This window comes from Pseudophryne corroboree, chromosome 3 (assembly GCF_028390025.1).
Source record: "Pseudophryne corroboree isolate aPseCor3 chromosome 3, aPseCor3.hap2, whole genome shotgun sequence".
In the NCBI taxonomy this organism is placed as follows: Eukaryota; Metazoa; Chordata; class Amphibia; order Anura; family Myobatrachidae; genus Pseudophryne; species Pseudophryne corroboree.
The window spans coordinates 139,537,838-139,559,134 of record NC_086446.1 but is presented as its reverse complement, the minus strand read 5'-3'; the positions used below and the strand labels follow the sequence as shown (position 1 = coordinate 139,559,134).

Below are 21,297 nucleotides of genomic sequence, written 5' to 3'. Positions count from 1 at the left end.
CCACTGCTAAATTGTGCTTCCTAGCTGTTTTTCTAAAATCACTGAATCAAATCTAACTCCATCAGAGAAGGCCACGTACCCTACACCAGAACAGGGGGTTTGAAATTTTGACTTGTCTACTTAAAGATCACCAAAATCTGATAACAAGGTCAAATACGTCCCTGGGTGGGATTGAACCACCAACCTTTTGGTTAATAGCCATGCACACTAACTGATTGCGCCACAGAGACACTTTGCAAAAGTCCATACTGACAAAGGCTAATAAGCATTCATCTAAAACGTTTCCTAGAAAAACTTTAAAAAGTCAATAATCTGGAGAGTTTTTGTAAGATGTTTCTTCCATCAACCAACGAAGAAACACATTGGTACTTTCCCTTGATGAGTGAGTGCTTCAGGATCTCTTGCACTTACATGTGCAGCAGAGTACAGCAATGGAAGCATGCTGGGCCCATAACCCAATGGTAGGCAGATTGAAACTATCCTCTGCTATATGCATTTTTTTTTGTTAAAGTAATCCAAAACTGGGATTGATATTTTGGCTCTTTTATTTTTACTTAAAGTACAATAACTTTTACCATTTTAATTTGTTTTAATAGTATATTGACAGTATTGTTTTCTTTCAAAAATCCACTTAATTTTCTTTACCCTATTATTAAAATGGTAATTGACAAAAACAAACTACATTGTCACCAGAAGAGCAATACAAAATGTACAAGTGATATATTAAAATCATCTTTCCAGCTTGAATTTCAATGATGCATTGGGGCAACGATTTTGTGAGAAACATCTTCACCCTTAAATAAAGATTTTCTTAATTCCTTACCTGTGTGCTAATTAGATATCACCTTGTTTTCACATTAAACAGACTTCCACATGAGAAAGCAGCAAGGATACAGTGGCGTTAATGTTTCCTGGTGTCAACCTGTATTATTTCAGTAGACATTGAAATGAGGATGCATCTTGCTGCCTTTCCAATGAAGCAAGTTTAATTTAGTAATAGGTGAAAAACCATCCCTACAAAGGTGTTAATCAGAGACTTGGCTTTGTGGACACTTTTCAAAGAACAAATTTGTTAGCATAAAAATAAAGCCAGAAAATGAAGAGCTGTTTAATCACTCAATTGGATTTTTTTTGCCAGCATATTTCTTTTTCTCTGCAACCCACTGCTAAATTGTGCTTCCTAGCTGTTTTTATAAAATCACTGAATCAAATCTAACTCTGATTACATCAGAGAAGGCCAGGTACCCTACACCATAACAGGGGGTTTGAAATTTTGACTTGTCTACTTAAAGATCACCAAAATCTGATAACAAGGTCAATTATGTCCCTGGTTGGGATTGAACCACCAACCTTTTTGATAGTAGCCGGACATACTAACCGATTGCGCCACAGAGACACTTTGCAAAAAGTACATACTGACAAAGTCTAATAAGCATACATCTAGAACGTATCCTAGAAAATCTTTAAAGAGTCAATAATCTGGAGAGTTTTTGTAAGATGTTTCTTCCATCAACCAATGAAGAAACACATTGGTACTTTCCCATGATGAGTGAGTGCTTCAGGATCTCTTGCACTTACATGTGCAGCAGAGTACTGCAATGGAAGCATGCTGGGCCCATAACCCAGAGGTAGGCAGATTGAAACTATCCTTTGCTATATGCATTTTTTTTGTTAATTTAAGTAATCAAAACTGGGATTGATATTTTTGCTCTTTTATTTTTACTTGAAGTACAATAACTTTTACCATTTTAATTTGTTTGAATAGTATATTGACAGTATAGTTTTCTTTAAAAAATCCACTTAATTTTCTTTACCCTATTATTAAAAGGGTAATTGACAAAAACAAACTACATTGTCACCAGAAGAGCAATACAAAATGTACAAGTGATATATTAAAATCATCTTTCCAGCTTGAATTTCAATGATGCATTGGGGCAACGATTTTGTGAGAAACATCTTCACCCTTAAATAAAGATTTTCTTAATTCCTTACCTGTGTGCTAATTAGATATCACCTTGTTTTCACATTAAACAGACTTCCACATGAGAAAGCAGCAAGGATGCAGTGGCGTTAATGTTTCCTGGTGTCAACCTGTATTATTTCAGTAGAAATTGAAATGAGGATGCATCTTGCTGCCTTTCCAATGAAGCAAGTTTAATTTAGTAATAGGTGAAAAACGATCCCTACAAAGGTGTTAATCAGAGACTTGGCTTTGTGGACACTTTTCAGAGAACAAATTTGTTAGCATAAAAATAAAGCCAGAAAATGAAGAGCTGTTTAATCACTCAATTGGATTTTTTTTGCCAGCATATTTCTTTTTCTCTGCAACCCACTGCTAAATTGTGCTTCCTATCTGTTTTTATAAAATCACTGAATCAAATCTAACTCTGATTACATCAGAGAAGGCCAGGTACCCTACACCATAACAGGGGGTTTGAAATTTTGACTTGTCTACTTAAAGATCACCAAAATCTGATAACAATGTCAATTACGTCCCTGGGTGGGATTGAACCACCAACCTTTTGGTTAGTAGCCAGACACACTAACCGATTGCGCCACAGAGACACTTTGTAAAAAGTACATCCTGACAAAGGCTAATAAGCATACATCTAGAACGTTTCCTAGAAAAACTTTAAAAAGTCAATAATCTGGAGAGTTTTTGTAAGATGTTTCTCCCATCAACCAACCAAGAAACACATTGGTACTTTCCCATGATGAGTGAGTGCTTCAGGATCTCTTGCACTTACATGTGCAGCAGAGTACTGCAATGGAAGCATGCTGGGCCCATAACCCAGAGGTAGGCAGATTGAAACTATCCTTTGCTATATGCATTTTTTTTTGTTAATTTAAGTAATCAAAACTGGGATTGATATTTTTGCTCTTTTATTTTTACTTAAAGTACAATAACTTTTACCATTTTAATTTGTTTTAATAGTATATTGACAGTATAGTTTTCTTTCAAAAATCCACTTAATTTTCTTTACCCTATTATTAAAATGGTAATTGACAAAAACAAACTACATTGTCACCAGAAGAGCAATACAAAATGTACAAGTGATATATTAAAATCATCTTTCCAGCTTGAATTTCAATGATGCATTGGGGCAACGATTTTGTGAGAAACATTTTCACCCTTAAATAAAGATTTTCTTAATTCCTTACCTGTGTGCTAATTAGATATCACCTTGTTTTCACATTAAACAGACTTCCACATGAGAAAGCAGCAAGGATGCAGTGGCGTTAATGTTTCCTGGTGTCAACCTGTATTATTTCAGTAGACATTGAAATGAGGATGCATCTTGCTGCCTTTCCAATGAAGCAAGTTTAATTTAGTAATAGGTTAAAAACCATCCATACAAAGGTGTTAATCAGAGACTTGGCTTTGTGGACACTTTTCAGAGAACAAATTTGTTAGCATAAAAATAAAGCCAGAAAATTAAGAGCTGTTTAATCACTCAATTGGATTTTTTTTGCCAGCATATTTCTTTTTCTCTGCAACCCACTGCTAAATTGTGCTTCCTAGCTGTTTTTTATAAAATCACTGAATCAAATCTAACTCTGATTACATCAGAGAAGGCCAGGTACCCTACAACATAAAAGGGGGTTTGAAATTTTGACTTGTCTACTTAAAGATCACCAAAACCTGATCACAAGGTCAATTATGTCCCTGGGTGGGATTGAACCACCAACCTTTTGGTTAGTAGCCAAACACACTAACTGATTGCACCACAGAGACACTTTGCAAAAGTGGATACTGACAAAGGCTAATAAGCATTCATCTAGAACGTTTCCTAGAAAAACTTTAAAAAGTCAATAATCTGGAGAGTTTTTGTAAGATGTTTCTTAGATCAACCAACGAAGAAACACATTGGTACTTTCCCATGATGAGTGAGTGCTTCAGGATCTCTGGCACTTACATGTGCAGCAGAGTACTGCAATGGAAGCATGCTGGGCCCATAACCCAGAGGTAGGCAGATTAAAACTATCCTCTGCTATATGCATTTTTTTTTAATTAAAGTAATCCAAAACTGGGATTGATATTTTAGCTCTTTTATTTTTACTTAAAGTACAATAACTTTTACCATTTTAATTTGTTTTAATAGTGTATTGACATTATAGTTTTCTTAAAAAAAATCCACTTAATTTTCTTTACCCTATTATTAAAAGGGTAATTGACAAAAACAAACTACATTGTCACCAGAAGAGCAATACAAAATGTACAAGTGATATATTAAAATCATCTTTCCAGCTTGAATTTCAATGATGCATTGGGGCAACGATTTTGTGAGAAACATCTTCACCCTTAAATAAAGATTTTCTTAATTCCTTACCTGTGTGCTAATTAGATATCACCTTGTTTTCACATTAAACAGACTTCTACATGAGAAAGCAGCAAGGATGCAGTGGCGTTAATGTTTCCTGGTGTCAACCTGTATTATTTCAGTAGACATTGAAATGAGGATGCATCTTGCTGCCTTTCCAATGAAGCAAGTTTAATTTAGTTATAGGTGAAAAACCATCCCTACAAAGGTGTTAATCAGAGACTTGGCTTTGTGGACACTTTTAGAGAACAAATTTGTTAGCATAAAAATAAAGCCAGAAAATGAAGAGCTGTTTAATCACTCAATTGGATTTTTCTGCCAGCATATTTTTTTTCTCTGCAATCCATTGCTAAATTGTGCTTCCTAGCTGTTTTTTATAAAATCACTGAATCAAATCTAACTCTGATTACATCAGAGAAGGCCAGGTACCCTACACCATAAAATGGGGTTTGAAATTTTGACTTGTCTACTTAAAGATCACCAAAACCTGATCACAAGGTCAATTATGTCCCTGGGTGGGATTGAACCACCAACCTTTTGGTTAGTAGCCAGACACACTAACCGATTGCGCCACAGAGACACTTTGCAAAAATTACATACTGACAAAGGCTAATAAGCATTCATCTAGAACGTTTCCTAGAAAAACTTTAAAAAGTCAATAATCTGGAGAGTTTTTGTAAGAATTTTCTTAAATCAACCAACGAAGAAACACATTGGTACTTTCCCATGATGAGTGAGTGCTTCAGGATCTCTTGCACTTACATGTGCAGCAGAGTACTGCAATGGAAGCATGCTGGGCCCATTACCCAGAGGTAGGCAGATTGAAACTATCCTCTGCTATATGCATTTTTTTTGTTAATTAAAGTAATCCAAAACTGGGATTGATGTTAGCTATTTTATGTTTACTTAAAGTACAATAACTTTTACCATTTTAATTTGTTTTAATAGTATATTGACAGTATTGTTTTCTTTCAAAAATCCACTTAATTTTCTTTACCCTATTATTAAAATGGTAATTGACAAAAACAAACTACATTGTCACCAGAAGAGCAATACAAAATGTACAAGTGATATATTAAAATCATCTTTCCAGCTTGAATTTCAATGATGCATTGGGGCAACGATTTTGTGAGAAACATCTTCACCCTTAAATAAAGATTTTCTTTATTCCTTACCTGTGTGCTAATTAGATATCACCTTGTTTTCACATTAAACAGACTTCCACATGAGAAAGCAGCAAGGATGCATTGGCGTTAATGTTTCCTGGTGTCAACCTGTATTATTTCAGTAGACATTGAAATGAGGATGCATCTTGCTGCCTTTCCAATGAAGCAAGTTTAATTTAGTAATAGGTGAAAAACCATCCTTACATAGGTGTTCATCAGAGACTTGGCTTTGTGGACACTTTTCAGAGAACAAATTTGTTAGCATAAAAATAAAGCCAGAAAATGAAGAGCTGTTTAATCACTCAATTGGATTTTTCTGCCAGCATATTTTTTTTCTCTGCAACCCACTGCTAAATTGTGCTTCCTAGCTGTTTTTTATAAAATCACTTAATCAAATCTAACTCTGATTACATCAGAGAAGGCCAGGTACCATACATCATAACAGGGGGTTTGAAATTTTGACTTGTCCACTTAAAGATCACCAAAACCTGATCACAAGGTCACTTACATCCCTGGGTGGGATTGAACCACCAACCTTTTGGTTAGTAGCCAAACACACTAACTGATTGCGCCACAGAGACACTTTGCAAAAGTGGATACTGACAAAGGCTAATAAGCATTCATCTAAAACGTTTCCTAGAAAAACTTTAAAAAGTCAGTAATCTGGAGAGTTTTTGTAAGATGTTTCTTCCATCCACCAACGAAGAAACACATTGGTACTTTCCCATGATGAGTGAGTGCTTCAGGATCTCTTGCACTTACATGTGCAGCAGAGTACTGCAATGGAAGCATGCTGGGCCCATAACCCAGAGGTAGGCAGATTAAAACTATCCTCTGCTATATGCATTTTTTTTGTTAATTAAAGTAATCCAAAACTGGGATTGATATTTTTGCTCTTTTATTTTTCATTAAAGTACAATAACTTTTACCATTTTAATTTGTTTTAATAGTATATTGAAAGTATTGTTTTCTTTTAAAAAGCCACTTAATTTTCTTTACCCTATTATTAAAATGGTAATTGACAAAAACAAACTACATTGTCACCAGAAGAGCAGTACAAAATGTACAAGTGATATATTAAAATCATCTTTCCAGCTTGAATTTCAATGATGCATTGGGGCAACGATTTTGTGAGAAACATCTTCACCCTTAAATAAAGATTTTCTTAATTCCTTACCTGTGTGCTAATTAGATATCACCTTGTTTTCACATTAAACAGACTTCCACATGAGAAATCAGCAAGGATGCAGTGGCATTAATGTTTCCTGGTATCAACCCGTATTATTTCAGTAGACATTGAAATGAGGATGCATCTTGCTGCCTTTCCAATGAAGCAAGTTTAATTTAGTAATAGGTGAAAAACCATCCCTACAAAGGTGTTAATCAGAGACTTGGCTTTGTCGACACTTTTCAGAGAACAAATTTGTTAGCATAAAAATAAAGCCAGAAAATTAAGAGCTGTTTAATCACTCAATTGGATTTTTTTGCCAGCATATTTCTTTTTCTCTGCAACTCACTGCTAAATTGTGCTTCCTAGCTGTTTTTATAAAATCACTGAATCAAATCTAACTCTGATTACATCAGAGAAGGCCAGGTACTCTACACCATAAGAGGGGGTTTGAAATTTTGACTTGTCTACTTAAAGATCACCAAAATCTGATAACAAGGTCAATTATGTCCCTGGGTGGGATTGAACCACCAACCTTTTGGTTAGTAGCCAAACACACTAACTGATTGCACCACAGAGACACTTTGCAAAAGTGGGTACTGACAAAGGCTAATAAGCATTCATCTAGAACGTTTCCTAGAAAAACTTTAAAAAGTCAATAATCTGGAGAGTTTTTGTAAGATGTTTCTTCCATCAACCAATGAAGAAACACATTGGTACTTTCCCATGATGAGTGAGTGCTTCAGGATCTCTTGCACTTACATGTGCAGCAGAGTACTGCAATGGAAGCATGCTGGGCCCATAAACCAGAGGTAGGCAGATTAAAACTATCCTCTGCTATATGCATTTTTTTTATTAAAGTAATCCAACACTGGGATTGATATTTTAGCTCTTTTATTTTTACTTAAAGTACAATAACTTTTACCATTTTAATTTGTTTTAATAGTGTATTGACAGTATAGTTTTCTTTAAAAAATCCACTTAATTTTCTTTACCCTATTATTAAAAGGGTAATTGACAAAAACAAACTACATTGTCACCAGAAGAGCAATACAAAATGTACAAGTGATATATTAAAATCATCTTTCCAGCTTGAATTTCAATGATGCATTGGAACAACGATTTTGTGAGAAACATCTTCACCCTTAAATAAAGATTTTCTTAATTCCTTACCTGTGTGCTAATTAGATATCACCTTGTTTTCACATTAAACAGACTTCTACATGAGAAAGCAGCAAGGATGCAGTGGCGTTTTATGTTTCCTGGTGTCAACCTGTATTATTTCAGTAGACATTGAAATGAGGATGCATCTTGCTGCCTTTCCAATGAAGCAAGTTTAATTTAGTTATAGGTGAAAAACCATCCCTACAAAGGTGTTAATCAGAGACTTGGCTTTGTGGACACTTTTAGAGAACAAATTTGTTAGCATAAAAATAAAGGCAGAAAATGAAGAGCTGTTTAATCACTCAATTGGATTTTTCTGCCAGCATATTTTTTTTCTCTGCTACCCATTGCTAAATTGTGCTTCCTAGCTGTTTTTTATAAAATCACTGAATCAAATCTAACTCTGATTACATCAGAGAAGGCCAGGTACCCTACACCATAAAATGGGGTTTGAAATTTTGACTTGTCTACTTAAAGATCACCAAAACCTGATCACAAGGTCAATTATGTCCCTGGGTGGGATTGAACCACCAACCTTTTGGTTAGTAGCCAGACACACTAACCGATTGCGCCACAGAGACACTTTGCAAAAAGTACATCCTGACAAAGGCTCATAAGCATTCATCTAGAACGTTTCCTAGAAAAACTTTAAAAAGTCAATAATCTGGAGAGTTTTTGTAAGAATTTTCTTAAATCAACCAACGAAGAAACACATTGGTACTTTCCCATGATGAGTGAGTGCTTCAGGATCTCTTGCACTTACATGTGCAGCAGAGTACTGCAATGGAAGCATGCTGGGCCCATTACCCAGAGGTAGGCAGATTGAAACTATCCTCTGCTATATGCATTTTTTTTGTTAATTAAAGTAATCCAAAACTGGGATTGATATGTTAGCTATTTTATGTTTACTTAAAGTACAATAACTTTTACCATTTTAATTTGTTTTAATAGTATATTGACAGTATTGTTTTCTTTCAAAAATCCACTTAATTTTCTTTACCCTATTATTAAAATGGTAATTGACAAAAACAAACTACATTGTCACCAGAAGAGCAATACAAAATGTACAAGTGATATATTAAAATCATCTTTCCAGCTTGAATTTCAATGATGCATTGGGGCAACGATTTTGTGAGAAACATCTTCACCCTTAAATAAAGATTTTCTTAATTCCTTACCTGTGTGCTAATTAGATATCACCTTGTTTTCACATTAAACAGACTTCTACATGAGAAAGCAGCAAGGATGCAGTGGCGTTAATGTTTCCTGGTGTCAACCTGTATTATTTCAGTAGACATTGAAATGAGGATGCATCTTGCTGCCTTTCCAATGAAGCAAGTTTAATTTAGTAATAGGTGAAAAACCATCCTTACATAGGTGTTCATCAGAGACTTGGCTTTGTGGACACTTTTCAGAGAACAAATTTGTTAGCATAAAAATAAAGCCAGAAAATGAAGAGCTGTTTAATCACTCAATTGGATTTTTCTGCCAGCATATTTTTTTTCTCTGCAACGCACTGCTAAATTGTGCTTCCTAGCTGTTTTTTATAAAATCACTTAATCAAATCTAACTCTGATTACATCAGAGAAGGCCAGGTACCCTACATCATAACAGGGGGTTTGAAATTTTGACTTGTCCACTTAAAGATCACCAAAACCTGATCACAAGGTCACTTACATCCCTGGGTGGGATTGAACCACCAACCTTTTGGTTAGTAGCCAAACACACTAACTGATTGCACCACAGAGACACTTTGCAAAAGTGGATACTGACAAAGGCTAATAAGCATTCATCTAAAACTAGAGATGAGCGCCGGAAATTTTTCGGGTTTTGTGTTTTGGTTTTGGGTTCGGTTCCGCGGCCGTGTTTTGGGTTCGACCGCGTTTTGGCAAAACCTCACCGAATTTTTTTTGTCGGATTCGGGTGTGTTTTGGATTCGGGTGTTTTTTTCAAAAAACCCTAAAAAACAGCTTAAATCATAGAATTTGGGGGTAATTTTGATCCCAAAGTATTATTAACCTCAAAAAACATAATTTACACTCATTTTCAGCCTATTCTGAACACATCACACCTCACAATATTATTTTTAGTCCTAAAATTTGCACCGAGGTCGCTGTGTGAGTAAGATAAGCGACCCTAGTGGCCGACACAAACACCGGGCCCATCTAGGAGTGGCACTGCAGTGTCACGCAGGATGGCCCTTCCAAAAAACCCTCCCCAAACAGCACATGACTCAAAGAAAAAAAGAGGCGCAATGAGGTAGCTGACTGTGTGAGTAAGATTAGCGACCCTAGTGGCCGACACAAACACCGGGCACATCTAGGAGTGGCACTGCAGTGTCACGCAGGATGTCCCTTCCAAAAAACCCTCCCCAAACAGCACATGACGCAAAGAAAAAAAGAGGCGCAATGAGGTAGCTGTGTGAGTAAGATTAGCGACCCTAGTGGCCGACACAAACACCGGGCCCATCTAGGAGTGGCACTGCAGTGTCACGCAGGATGTCCCTTCCAAAAAACCCTCCCCAATCAGCACATGATGCAAAGAAAAAGAAAAGAAAAAAGAGGTGCAAGATGGAATTATCCTTGGGCCCTCCCACCCACCCTTATGTTGTATAAACAAAACAGGACATGCACACTTTAACCAACCCATCATTTCAGTGACAGGGTCTGCCACACGACTGTGACTGATATGACGGGTTGGTTTGGACCCCCCCCAAAAAAGAAGCAATTAATCTCTCCTTGCACAAACTGGCTCTACAGAGGCAAGATGTCCACCTCATCTTCACCCTCCGATATATCACCGTGTACATCCCCCTCCTCACAGATTATCAATTCGTCCCCACTGGAATCCACCATCTCAGCTCCCTGTGTACTTTGTGGAGGCAATTGCTGCTGGTCAATGTCTCCGCGGAGGAATTGATTATAATTCATTTTAATGAACATCATCTTCTCCACATTTTCTGGATGTAACCTCGTACGCCGATTGCTGACAAGGTGAGCGGCGGCACTAAACACTCTTTCGGAGTACACACTTGTGGGAGGGCAACTTAGGTAGAATAAAGCCAGTTTGTGCAAGGGCCTCCAAATTGCCTCTTTTTCCTGCCAGTATAAGTACGGACTGTGTGACGTGCCTACTTGGATGCGGTCACTCATATAATCCTCCACCATTCTATCAATGTTGAGAGAATCATATGCAGTGACAGTAGACGACATGTCCGTAATCGTTGTCAGGTCCTTCAGTCCGGACCAGATGTCAGCATCAGCAGTCGCTCCAGACTGCCCTGCATCACCGCCAGCGGGTGGGCTCGGAATTCTGAGCCTTTTCCTCGCACCCCCAGTTGCGGGAGAATGTGAAGGAGGAGATGTTGACAGGTCGCGTTCCGCTTGACTTGACAATTTTGTCACCAGCAGGTCTTTCAACCCCAGCAGACCTGTGTCTGCCGGAAAGAGAGATCCAAGGTAGGCTTTAAATCTAGGATCGAGCACGGTGGCCAAAATGTAGTGCTCTGATTTCAACAGATTGACCACCCGTGAATCCTTGTTAAGCGAATTAAGGGCTGCATCCACAAGTCCCACATGCCTAGCGGAATCGCTCCGTGTTAGCTCCTTCTTCAATGCCTCCAGCTTCTTCTGCAAAAGCCTGATGAGGGGAATGACCTGACTCAGGCTGGCAGTGTCTGAACTGACTTCACGTGTGGCAAGTTCAAAGGGCATCAGAACCTTGCACAACGTTGAAATCATTCTCCACTGCGCTTGAGACAGGTGCATTCCATCTCCTATATCGTGCTCAATTGTATAGGCTTGAATGGCCTTTTGCTGCTCCTCCAACCTCTGAAGCATATAGAGGGTTGAATTCCACCTCGTTACCACTTCTTGCTTCAGATGATGGCAGGGCAGGTTCAGTAGTTTTTGGTGGTGCTCCAGTCTTCTGTACGTGGTGCCTGTACGCCGAAAGTGTCCCGCAATTTTTCTGGCCACCGACAGCATCTCTTGCACGCCCCTGTCGTTTTTTAAAAAATTCTGCACCACCAAATTCAAGGTATGTGCAAAACATGGGACGTGCTGGAATTTGCCCATATTTAATGCACACACAATATTGCTGGCGTTGTCCGATGCCACAAATCCACAGGAGAGTCCAATTGGGGTAAGCCATTCCGCGATGATCTTCCTCAGTTGCCGTAAGAGGTTTTCAGCTGTGTGCGTATTCTGGAAAGCGGTGATACAAAGCGTAGCCTGCCTAGGAAAGAGTTAGCGTTTGCGAGATGCTGCTACTGGTGCCGCCGCTGCTGTTCTTGCGGCGGGAGTCCATACATCTACCCAGTGGGCTGTCACAGTCATATAGTCCTGACCCTGCCCTGCTCCACTTGTCCACATGTCCGTGGTTAAGTGGACATTGGGTACAACTGCATTTTTTAGGACACTGGTGAGTCTTTTTCTGACGTCCGTGTACATTCTCGGTATCGCCTGCCTAGAGAAGTGGAACCTAGATGGTATTTGGTAACGGGGGCACACTGCCTCAATAAATTGTCTAGTTCCCTGTGAACTAACGGCGGATACCGGACGCACGTCTAACACCAACATAGTTGTCAAGGACTCAGTTATCCGCTTTGCAGTAGGATGACTGCTGTGATATTTCATCTTCCTCGCAAAGGACTGTTGAACAGTCAATTGCTTACTGGAAGTAGTACAAGTGGGCTTACGACTTCCCCTCTGGGATGACCATCGACTCCCAGCGGCAACAACAGCAGCGCCAGCAGCAGTAGGCGTTACACGCAAGGATGCATCGGAGGAATCCCAGGCAGGAGAGGACTCGTCAGACTTGCCAGTGACATGGCCTGCAGGACTATTGGCATTCCTGGGGAAGGAGGAAATTGACACTGAGGGAGTTGGTGGGGTGGTTTGCGTGAGCTTGGTTACAAGAGGAAGGGATTTACTGGTCAGTGGACTGCTTCCGCTGTCACCCAAAGTTTTTGAACTTGTCACTGACTTATTATGAATGCGCTGCAGGTGACGTATAAGGGAGGATGTTCCGAGGTGGTTAACGTCCTTACCCCTACTTATTACAGCTTGACAAAGGGAACACACGGCTTGACACCTGTTGTCCGCATTTCTGGTGAAATACCTCCACACCGAAGAGCTGATTTTTTTGGTATTTTCACCTGGCATGTCAACGGCCATATTCCTCCCACGGACAACAGGTGTCTCCCCGGGTGCCTGACTTAAACAAACCACCTCACCATCAGAATCCTCCTGGTCAATTTCCTCCCCAGCGCCAGCAACACCCATATCCTCCTCATCCTGGTGTACTTCAACACTGACATCTTCAATCTGACTATCAGGAACTGGACTGCGGGTGCTCCTTCCAGCACTTGCAGGGGGCATGCAAATAGTGGAAGGCGCATGCTCTTCACGTCCAGTGTTGGGAAGGTCAGGCATCGCAAACGACACAATTGGACTCTCCTTGTGGATTTGGGATTTCAAAGAACGCACAGTTCTTTGCGGTGCTTTTGCCAGCTTGAGTCTTTTCAGTTTTCTAGCGAGAGGCTGAGTGCTTCCATCCTCATGTGAAGCTGAACCACTAGCCATGAACATAGGCCAGGGCCTCAGCCATTCCTTGCCACTCCGTGTGGTAAATGGCATATTGGCAAGTTTACGCTTCTCCTCCGACAATTTTATTTTAGGTTTTGGAGTCCTTTTTTTTCTGATATTTGGTGTTTTGGATTTGACATGCTCTGTACTATGACATTGGGCATCGGCCTTGGCAGACGACGTTGCTGGCATTTCATCATCTCGGCCATGACTAGTGGCAGCAGCTTCAGCACGAGGTGGAAGTGGATCTTGATCTTTCCCTAATTTTGGAACCTCAACTTTTTTGTTCTCCATATTTTATAGGCAGAACTAAAAGGCACCTCAGGTAAACAATGGAGATGGATGGATTGGATACTAGTATACAATTATGGACGGACTGCCACGGTTAGGTGGTATAAAAAAACCACGGTTAGGTGGTATATATTATAATAATAATACAATTATGGATGGACGGACTGCCTGCCGACTGCCGACACAGAGGTAGCCACAGCCGTGAACTACCGCACTGTACACTGGTTGATAAAGAGATAGTAGTATACTCGTAACAACTAGTATGACACTATGACGACGGTATAAAGAATGAAAAAAAAACCACGGTTAGGTGGTATATATTATAATAATAATACAATTATGGATGGACGGACTGCCTGCCGACTGCCGACACAGAGGTAGCCACAGCCGTGAACTACCGCACTGTACACTGGTTGATAAAGAGATAGTAGTATACTCGTAACAACTAGTATGACACTATGACGACGGTATAAAGAATGAAAAAAAAACCACGGTTAGGTGGTATATATTATAATAATAATACAATTATGGATGGACGGACTGCCTGCCGACTGCCGACACAGAGGTAGCCACAGCCGTGAACTACCGCACTGTACACTGGTTGATAAAGAGATAGTAGTATACTCGTAACAACTAGTATGACACTATGACGACGGTATAAAGAATGCAAAAAAAACCACAGTTAGGTGGTATATATTATAATAATAATACAATTATGGATGGACGGACTGCCTGCCGACTGCCGACACAGAGGTAGCCACAGCCGTGAACTACCGCACTGTACACTGGTTGATAAAGAGATAGTAGTATACTCGTAACAACTAGTATGACACTATGACGGTATAAAGAATGAAAAAAAAACCACGGTTAGGTGGTATATATTATAATAATAATACAATTATGGATGGACGGACTGCCTGCCGACTGCCGACACAGAGGTAGCCACAGCCGTGAACTACCGCACTGTACACTGGTTGATAAAGAGATAGTAGTATACTCGTAACAATTAGGATGACACTATGACGGTATAAAGAATGAAAAAAAAACCACGGTTAGGTGGTAGGTATATAATAATAAATAATACAATTCTGGTCGGACGGACTGCCTGCCGTGTGCCGACACAGAGGTAGCCACAGCCGTGAACTACCGCACTGTACACTGGTTGATAAAGAGATAGTAGTATACTCGTAACAATTAGGATGACACTATGACGGTATAAAGAATGAAAAAAAAACCACGGTTAGGTGGTAGGTATATAATAATAAATAATACAATTCTGGTCGGACGGACTGCCTGCCGTGTGCCGACACAGAGGTAGCCACAGCCGTGAACTACCGCACTGTACACTGGTTGATAAAGAGATAGTAGTATACTCGTAACAATTAGGATGACACTATGACGGTATAAAGAATGAAAAAAAAACCACGGTTAGGTGGTAGGTATATAATAATAAATAATACAATTCTGGTCGGACGGACTGCCTGCCGTGTGCCGACACAGAGGTAGCCACAGCCGTGAACTACCGCACTGTACACTGGTTGATAAAGAGATAGTAGTATACTCGTAACAATTAGGATGACACTATGACGGTATAAAGAATGAAAAAAAAACCACGGTTAGGTGGTAGGTATATAATAATAAATAATACAATTCTGGTCGGACGGACTGCCTGCCGTGTGCCGACACAGAGGTAGCCACAGCCGTGAACTACCGCACTGTACACTGGTTGATAAAGAGATAGTAGTATACTCGTAACAATTAGGATGACACTATGACGGTATAAAGAATGAAAAAAAAACCACGGTTAGGTGGTAGGTATATAATAATAAATAATACAATTCTGGTCGGACGGACTGCCTGCCGTGTGCCGACACAGAGGTAGCCACAGCCGTGAACTACCGCACTGTACACTGGTTGATAAAGAGATAGTAGTATACTCGTAACAATTAGGATGACACTATGACGGTATAAAGAATGAAAAAAAAACCACGGTTAGGTGGTAGGTATATAATAATAAATAATACAATTCTGGTCGGACGGACTGCCTGCCGTGTGCCGACACAGAGGTAGCCACAGCCGTGAACTACCGCACTGTACACTGGTTGATAAAGAGATAGTAGTATACTCGTAACAATTAGGATGACACTATGACGGTATAAAGAATGAAAAAAAAACCACGGTTAGGTGGTAGGTATATAATAATAAATAATACAATTCTGGTCGGACGGACTGCCTGCCGTGTGCCGACACAGAGGTAGCCACAGCCGTGAACTACCGCACTGTACACTGGTTGATAAAGAGATAGTAGTATACTCGTAACAATTAGGATGACACTATGACGGTATAAAGAATGAAAAAAAAACCACGGTTAGGTGGTAGGTATATAATAATAAATAATACAATTCTGGTCGGATGGACTGCCTGCCGTGTGCCGACACAGAGGTAGCCACAGCCGTGAACTACCGCACTGTACACTGGTTGATAAAGAGATAGTAGTATACTCGTAACAATTAGGATGACACTATGACGGTATAAAGAATGAAAAAAAAACCACGGTTAGGTGGTAGGTATATAATAATAAATAATACAATTCTGGTCGGACGGACTGCCTGCCGTGTGCCGACACAGAGGTAGCCACAGCCGTGAACTACCGCACTGTACACTGGTTGATAAAGAGATAGTAGTATACTCGTAACAATTAGGATGACACTATGACGGTATAAAGAATGAAAAAAAAACCACGGTTAGGTGGTAGGTATATAATAATAAATAATACAATTCTGGTCGGACGGACTGCCTGCCGTGTGCCGACACAGAGGTAGCCACAGCCGTGAACTACCGCACTGTACTGTGTCTGCTGCTAATATAGACTGGTTGATATTTAAAGAGATATTAGTAGTATACAACAATACTATACTGGTGGTCAGGCACTGGTCACCACTCCTGCAGCAAAAGTGTGCACTGTTAATTAATATAATTGTACTCCTGGCTCCTGCTAACAACCTGCAGTGCTCCCCAGTCTCCCCCACAATTAATTATAAGCTTTTAATTTATACATTGATGACTGTGCAGCACACTGGGCTGAGCTGAGTGCACACAGACTGAGTCACACTGTGTGACTGACTGTGCTGTGTATCGTTTTTTTTTTCAGGCAGAGAACGGATATAGCAGAGAGAAGTGAACGGATATATTATATTAAATAAAAGTTAACTAGCAACTGCACTGGTCACTGACTGTGGTAAACTAACTCTGTCTGCGACTCTGCACAATCTCTCTCTATCTAATCTATCTATCTCTATTCTAATGGAGAGGACGCCAGACACGTCCTCTCCCTATCAATCTCAATGCACGAGTGAAAATGGCGGCGACGCGCGGCTCCTTATATAGAATCCGAGTCTCGCGAGAATCCGACAGCGTCATGATGACGTTCGGGCGCGCTCGGGTTAACCGAGCAAGGCGGGAAGATCCGAGTCGCTCGGACCCGTGGAAAAAAAAGTGAAGTTCGTGCGGGTTCGGATTCAAAGAAACCGAACCCGCTCATCTCTATCTAAAACGTTTCCTAGAAAAACTTTAAAAAGTCAGTAATCTGGAGAGTTTTTGTAAGATGTTTCTTCCATCCACCAACGAAGAAACACATTGGTACTTTCCCATGATGAGTGAGTGCTTCAGGATCTCTTGCACTTACATGTGCAGCAGAGTACTGCAATGGAAGCATGCTGGGCCCATAACCCAGAGGTAGGCAGATTAAAACTATCCTCTGCTATATGCATTTTTTTTTGTTAATTAAAGTAATCCAAAACTGGGATTGATATTTTTGCTCTTTTATTTTTCAGTAAAGTACAATAACTTTTACCATTTTAATTTGTTTTAATAGTATATTGAAAGTATTGTTTTCTTTTAAAAAGCCACTTAATTTTCTTTACCCTATTATTAAAATGGTAATTGACAAAAACAAACTACATTGTCACCAGAAGAGCAATACAAAATGTACAAGTGATATATTAAAATCATCTTTCCAGCTTGAATTTCAATGATGCATTGGAGCAACGATTTTGTGAGAAACATCTTCACCCTTAAATAAAGATTTTCTTAATTCCTTACCTGTGTGCTAATTAGATATCACCTTGTTTTCACATTAAACAGACTTCCACATGAGAAATCAGCAAGGATGCAGTGGCATTAATGTTTCCTGGTATCAACCCGTATTATTTCAGTAGACATTGAAATGAGGATGCATCTTGCTGCCTTTCCAATGAAGCAAGTTTAATTTAGTAATAGGTGAAAAACCATCCCTACAAAGGTGTTAATCAGAGACTTGGCTTTGTCGACACTTTTCAGAGAACAAATTTGTTAGCATAAAAATAAAGCCAGAAAATTAAGAGCTGTTTAATCACTCAATTGGATTTTTTTGCCAGCATATTTCTTTTTCTCTGCAACTCACTGCTAAATTGTGCTTCCTAGCTGTTTTTATCAAAATCACTGAATCAAATCTAACTCTGATTACATCAGAGAAGGCCAGGTACCCTACACCATAAGAGGGGGTTTGAAATTTTGACTTGTCTACTTAAAGATCACCAAAATCTGATAACAAGGTCAATTACGTCCCTGGGTGGGATTGAACCACCAACCTTTTGGTTTATAGCCGTACACACTAACTGATTGCGCCACAGAGACACTTTGCAAAAGTACATACTGACAAAGGCTAATAAGCATTCATCTAAAACGTTTCCTAGAAAAACTTTAAAAAGTCAATAATCTGGAGAGTTTTTGTAAGATGTTTCTTCCATCCACCAACGAAGAAACACATTGGTACTTTCCCATGATGAGTGAGTGCTTCAGGATCTCTTGCACTTACATGTGCAGCAGAGTACTGCAATGGAAGCATGCTGGGCCCATAACCCAGAGGTAGGCAGATTAAAACTATCCTCTGCTATATGCATTTTTTTTGTTAATTAAAGTAATCCAAAACTGGGATTGATATTTTTGCTATTTTATTTTTCATTAAAGTACAATAACTTTTACCATTTTAATTTGTTTTAATAGTATATTGAAAGTATTGTTTTCTTTTAAAAATCCACTTAATTTTCTTTACCCTATTATTAAAATGGTAATTGACAAAAACAAACTACATTGTCACCAGAAGAGCAATACAAAATGTACAAGTGATATATTAAAATCATCTTTCCAGCTTGAATTTCAATGATGCATTGGGGCAACGATTTTGTGAGAAACATTTTCACCCTTAAATAAAGATTTTCTTAATTCCTTACCTGTGTGCTAATTAGATATCACCTTGTTTTCACATTAAACAGACTTCCACATGAGAAAGCAGCAAGGATGCAGTGGCGTTAATGTTTCCTGGTGTCAACCTGTATTATTTCAGTAGACATTGAAATGAGGATGCATCTTGCTGCCTTTCCAATGAAGCAAGTTTAATTTTATAATAGGTGAAAAACCATCCTTACAAAGGTGTTAATCAGAGACTTGGCTTTGTGGACACTTTTCAGAGAACAAATTTGTTAGCATAAAAATAAAGCCAGAAAATTAAGAGCTGTTTAATCACTCAATTGGATTTTTTTTGCCAGCATATTTCTTTTTCTCTGCAACCCACTGCTAAATTGTGCTTCCTAGCTGTTTTTATAAAATCACTGAATCAAATCTAACTCTGATTACATCAGAGAAGGCCAGGTACCCTACACCAGAACAGGGCGTTTGAAATTTTGACTTGTCTACTTAAAGATCACCAAAATCTGATAACAAGGTCAATTACGTCCCTGGGTGGGATTGAACCACCAACCTTTTGGTTAATAGCCGTGCACACTAACTGATTGCGCCACAGAGACACTTTGCAAAAGTCCATACTGACAAAGGCTAATAAGCATTCATCTAAAACGTTTCCTAGAAAAACTTTAAAAAGTCAATAATCTGGAGAGTTTTTGTAAAATGTTTCTTCCATCAACCAACGAAGAAACACATTGGTACTTTCCCATGATGAGTGAGTGCTTCAGGATCTCTTGCACTTACATGTGCAGCAGAGTACAGCAATGTAGATGATGGCCTAACAGGAGGCTTTAAAATTTTCTTTCTAGTGTCCTTCGTTTGGGAGAAAAATGCAAAGGTACAAGACAGCTTTTCCTTGCCAATATCTCTCTTTTGCAAAGAGCTGCGCATTGGAAAATTCAGGGCTATGCCGTGTAAATGATGGCCTAACAGGAGGCTTTAAAATTTTCTTTCTAGTGTCCTTCGTTTGCGAGAAAAATGCAAAGGTACAAGACAGCTTTTCCTTGCCAATATCTCTCTTTTGCAAAGAGCTACGCATTGGAAAATTCAGGGCTATACCGTGTAGATATTAGAGATGAGCGGGTTCGGTTTCTCTGAATCCGAACCCGCACGAACTTCATGTTTTTTTTCACGGGTCCGAGCGACTCGGATCTTCCCGCCTTGCTCGGTTAACCCGAGCGCGCCCGAACGTCATCATGACGCTGTCGGATTCTCGCGAGACTCGGATTCTATATAAGGAGCCGCGCGTCGCCGCCATTTTCACACGTGCATTGAGATTGATAGGGAGAGGACGTGGCTGGCGTCCTCTCCATTTAGATTAGAAGAGAGAGAGAGATTGACCTGATTTACTGGAGCTTAGGAGTACTGTAGAACTGTAGAGAGTGCAGAGTTTACTAGTGACTGACCACAGTGACCACCAGACAGTGCAGTTTTATTTAATATATCCGTTCTCTGCCTGAAAAAAACGATACACAGTGACTCAGTCACATACCATATCTGTGTGCACTGCTCAGCCCAGTGTGCTGCATCATCTATGTATATATCTGACTGTGCTCAGCTCACACATCTTATAATTGTGGGGGAGACTGGGGAGCACTGCAGTGCCAGTTATAGGTTATAGCAGGAGCCAGGAGTACATATTATTATTAAAATTAAACAGTGCACACTTTTGCTGCAGGAGTGCCACTGCCAGTGTGACTGACCAGTGACCTGACCACACTGACCACCAGTATAGTTAGTAGTATAGTATACTATATTGTGATTGCCTGAAAAAGTTAAACACTCGTATCTGACTGTGCTCAGCTCACACATCTTATAATTGTGGGGGAGACTGGGGAGCACTGCAGTGCCAGTTATAGGTTATAGCAGGAGCCAGGAGTACATATTATTATTAAAATTAAACAGTGCACACTTTTGCTGCAGGAGTGCCACTGCCAGTGTGACTGACCAGTGACCACCTGACCACACTGACCACCAGTATAGTTAGTAGTATAGTATACTATATTGTGATTGCCTGAAAAAGTTAAACACTCGTCGTGTGACTTCACTTGTGGGGTGTTTTTTTTTTTTATTCTATAAAAAACTCATTCTGCTGACAGACAGTGTCCAGCAGGTCCGTCATTATATAATATATACCTGTCCGGCTGCAGTAGTGATATATATATATTTTTTATATAATTATTTATCATCCAGTCGCAGCAGACACAGTACGGTAGTTCACGGCTGTAGCTACCTCTGTGTCGGCACTCGGCAGTCCGTCCATAATTGTATACCACCTACCCGTGGTTTTTTTTTCTTTCTTCTTTATACATACATAC

At 39.5% G+C, this 21,297-nt stretch overlaps 6 non-coding genes across 6 annotated transcripts; all 6 read right to left on the bottom strand.

Annotated features, from left to right (window-relative positions):
- Positions 1-2,491: 2,491 nt before the first annotated feature.
- TRNAS-ACU (transfer RNA serine (anticodon ACU)) lies at positions 2,492-2,565 on the bottom strand. Its single transcript has one exon. It is a non-coding gene; the product is annotated as a tRNA-Ser (tRNA).
- A 1,097-nt stretch (positions 2,566-3,662) lies between these two features.
- Positions 3,663-3,736, bottom strand: TRNAS-ACU (transfer RNA serine (anticodon ACU)). The gene has a single exon. It is a non-coding gene; the product is annotated as a tRNA-Ser (tRNA).
- Positions 3,737-4,828: 1,092 nt separating this feature from the next.
- Positions 4,829-4,902, bottom strand: TRNAS-ACU (transfer RNA serine (anticodon ACU)). Its single transcript has one exon. It is a non-coding gene; the product is annotated as a tRNA-Ser (tRNA).
- A 1,093-nt stretch (positions 4,903-5,995) lies between these two features.
- TRNAS-ACU (transfer RNA serine (anticodon ACU)) lies at positions 5,996-6,069 on the bottom strand. The gene has a single exon. It is a non-coding gene; the product is annotated as a tRNA-Ser (tRNA).
- A 1,094-nt stretch (positions 6,070-7,163) lies between these two features.
- TRNAS-ACU (transfer RNA serine (anticodon ACU)) lies at positions 7,164-7,237 on the bottom strand. The gene has a single exon. It is a non-coding gene; the product is annotated as a tRNA-Ser (tRNA).
- A 1,090-nt stretch (positions 7,238-8,327) lies between these two features.
- TRNAS-ACU (transfer RNA serine (anticodon ACU)) lies at positions 8,328-8,401 on the bottom strand. Its single transcript has one exon. It is a non-coding gene; the product is annotated as a tRNA-Ser (tRNA).
- Between the last annotated feature and the right edge of the window lie 12,896 nt (positions 8,402-21,297).